Source organism: Cervus canadensis, chromosome X (assembly GCF_019320065.1).
Source record: "Cervus canadensis isolate Bull #8, Minnesota chromosome X, ASM1932006v1, whole genome shotgun sequence".
NCBI classification, from domain to species: Eukaryota; Metazoa; Chordata; class Mammalia; order Artiodactyla; family Cervidae; genus Cervus; species Cervus canadensis.
The window spans coordinates 49,519,186-49,522,746 of record NC_057419.1 but is presented as its reverse complement, the minus strand read 5'-3'; the positions used below and the strand labels follow the sequence as shown (position 1 = coordinate 49,522,746).

Genomic DNA, 3,561 nt, shown 5'->3' with positions numbered 1-3,561 from the left:
CTATAGATCAATTTGGGGTGAATTGAAATCTATACTATACTGAGTCTTCTAACCCATAAACACAATATATATATCTCCATTTATTTAGATATTCTTTGATTTCTTTCATCGCGTTTTGGAAACTTCAGCATGCAGTTCGTGTACATGTTTTGTTAAGTGTATACCATATTTCATTTTCTTTGGAGTGACTGTAAATAATATTGTGTTTAGAATTTCAGCTTCTTTATTAATTATTAATATATAGAAATGCAGTTAATTTGGGGTGCTGATCTTGTATTCTTTTTTTTTTTTTTTTTTTGCAGCAAAGAGCTCAGCTTTTTATTGAATGTGTTACTAAAAAGGTTTAGTCAAAAAGACCAAAGCCCATGTCATCATTAGACTCTTCAGATTCTTCTTTCCTTGCTTTTACTTTCTTCTTAGCTGAGGCAGCAGTGGTGGAGGGGACAGGACCTCCTGCGGGATCAGCACCAGCTGCTGGGGCAAGTCCTCCAGCCCCCACATTGCAGATGAGGCTCCCGATGTTGACATTGGCCAAAGCCTTTCCAAACAAGCCTGATCAGAAAGGTTCAACATTTACACCGGCTGCTTTAATGAGGGCATTGATCTTACACTCTGTGTCCTGCAGGATGAGGGCCGAGTAGATGCAGGCGAGCTACGAGAAGGAGGCTATGGTGCTGGCGAGTGCCAGGTGAGGGCTGCCGGGCACGCTGCTAGTCGCCTGGATGAAGTGAGGGTCTCACCCCAATGGGGCCTTAGCTTCCTTGGAAGGACCGTGTACCTTAGCGGCAACTGAGGAAAGCCTTTGACTTTCTTGAATCCACTTATTAATTAGTCTCAGCAGTTTTTTGGGTAGATTCTTTGGGATTTTCTGCATAGACAATCATGTTGTCCATGAGTATGGACAGTTTTATTTCTTCCTTTCCAATCAGTATGCCTTTTATTTCCTTTTCTTGCCTTATTGTGCAGATGAGAACTTTCAGAGTGGCCTGAGCAGACATCCTTCCCTTGTTCCCTATATTAGGGGAGAACATTCCATCTTTCACCATTAAGAAAACTGTTAGTTGCTGTGTGTTTGTTTTTGTAGATGCTTTTTTTGTCAAGTTGAGCAGGTACCCTTCTATTCCTAATTTGCTGAGAGTTTTTATCATGAATGAATGGTGAATTTTGTCAGATGCTTTTTCTACATTACTTGATATGAACATATGATTTTTCTTCTATAGCCTGTGGATATCATAGTTTATATTGATTGAATATTGATTTTTTAACTAATCTTGCATAACTGGAATAAACCCTACCTGGTGATGGTATAATTATTTTTATACCTTTCTGGAGTCTATATCACTAATAATTTGTTGCAGATTTCTGTGTCAAAGTCCCTAAAAGAAGTCTGGAGAGTTTTTTTCATAGTGTGTTTGTCTGGTTTTTGTATTAGGTGAATACTGGCCTCATAATATGAGTTGAGAAGTTGTGCAGAAAAGAGTTAACATAGCAGGCCCTTGGTGGGCCTCTGGGAACTGGGATTTCAGGAGGATTTCCACCATCCCCAGAACTGATAAGAGTGACTCACTACGCCTAAACTGTTTGTACAAATGTGATTTATGCTGGGACTAAAATTCAAGTCTCCTGATTTCCAAGCTGTGTGGAAGAGTTAACATAGCAAGCTGACTGTTATCCTTTGAAAGGCCTGTTTGCAGAGTTGGTTCTTTGATGGCATCTGGAAACTTGGATTTGGGGTGAGTTCCTCCCATTCCAAGGACTGATAAGAGTATCCCACTCTGCCTAAACTGTACAAACAGTATGGTTTATGTTGATCATCTGCTTTCCTTCTGGGAGTCTGGAATTTTGGTGAGTGCTAAGCAGCGAGTGCCTATATGATCAACTCTCAATAAATGCCCTAGGAACTAAGTTTCTAATGAGCTTCCCTGAGAGACAGCATTTCACATGTGTTGTCACAACTCTGCTGGAGGATGTAAGTACATCCTGTGTGACTCCACTGGAAGAGGACTCTTAGAACCTTGTACCTGGTTTTCTCTGGATTTTGCCTGTGTGCCTTTTTCCTTTGAAGATTTTGTTCTGTTCTCTTTCACTGTAATAAATAATAGCCTTGAGTCTGACTGTATGCTGAGATCCTAGTGAATCATTGTGCATGAGCACAGGGATGGTCTTGGAAACCCCTTACACAGATATGCTCCCTTCTCTTTGATATTCTGGAAAAGACTATGAAAAATTGGTGTTAATTCTTTAAATGTTTGGTAGAATTTTCCAATGAAACCATGTGAACCTGGAACTTTTCTTCCCAAGACCTTTTAAATTACAAATCTAATTTCTTTAATAGTTATTGGACCATTCAGATTATAAATTTCATATTTTCTGAGTTGTGATAGTTTGTGTTTTTCAAGGAATCAGTCCATTTTATCTAAGCTGTTGAATTTATACACATAGGGTTTTTCATAGTATTCCTTTTTTAAAAAAATATTTATTTATTTTTACACCACATGGCATTCAGGATCTTAGTTTCCTGACCAGGGATTGAACCATGTCCCCTGCAGTTGAAGTTCAGAGTCCTAGTTACTGGACTACCAGGGAATTCCCCATAGTATTCCTTTTTTAAAAAAAAAACACACATCCATCATCTCACATATTTACTCTCCCTTTCTTTTTCTTTGGTGAGAACGTTTAAGTTCTACCTTCTTAGCAATTTCAGTTATACAATATAGCATTATCAACTATACTCATGATGTTATACATTAGATTCTCAGACCTTCTTCATTTTATAGCTGAAAGTTTGTATTTTTTTTTTTTTTTTTGCCCACGTGGCATGTGGGATCTTAGTTCCCAGACCAAGGATCAAACCTGTGCCCCCTGTTGTAGAGGCATGGAGTCCTAACCACTGGACCACCCGAGAATTCCCTGGAAGTTTGTACCATTAAACCAACATCTCTCGGTTTTCTCTACCCCATCAGTCCCTGGCAACCACTATTCTATTCTCTATTTCTATCAGTTTAACTTTTTAAAAAAAATTTTACATGTGATACCATGCAGTATTTGTCTTTCTCTGACTTATTTCACTTAACATAATGCCCTCCAGATTCACCAATGCTGTCACAAATAATAGGATTTCCTTCTCTTTTTTTAAGGCTGAATGATATTCTTGAATATATGGTGTATAAATAAATGAATATATATATATACATATATCATATTTACTTGATCCATTACTTGATCTGTTGACACATACTTAGGTTGCCTCCATACCTTGGTTCTTGTGACTATTGCTGCCTTGAACATGGGAGTGCAGATATCTCACAAGATCCTGATTTCCATTCCTTTGGATATATTCCCAGAAATGGAATTGCTGGATCATATGGTAGCTCTTTTTTTTGCAGGGGGGTGTTGCTAATGTCAAAGAAATACAATAATTTGCAAGTTTCTTTTCCAAATAGTGACATTTTGGGGGTGTTCTCTGGTGGCCTAGTGGTTAGGATTCTGGGCTTTCACTGCTGTGGCCTGGGTTCAATCCCTGTTTAGGGAACTGAGATCTCACAAACCACACAATTGTAG

General features: G+C 38.5%; 1 pseudogene; it reads right to left on the bottom strand.

Annotated features, from left to right (window-relative positions):
* Nucleotides 1–304: 304 nt before the first annotated feature.
* On the bottom strand, nt 305–3,288 carry LOC122435539 (annotated as a pseudogene).
* Nucleotides 3,289–3,561: the final 273 nt, after the last annotated feature.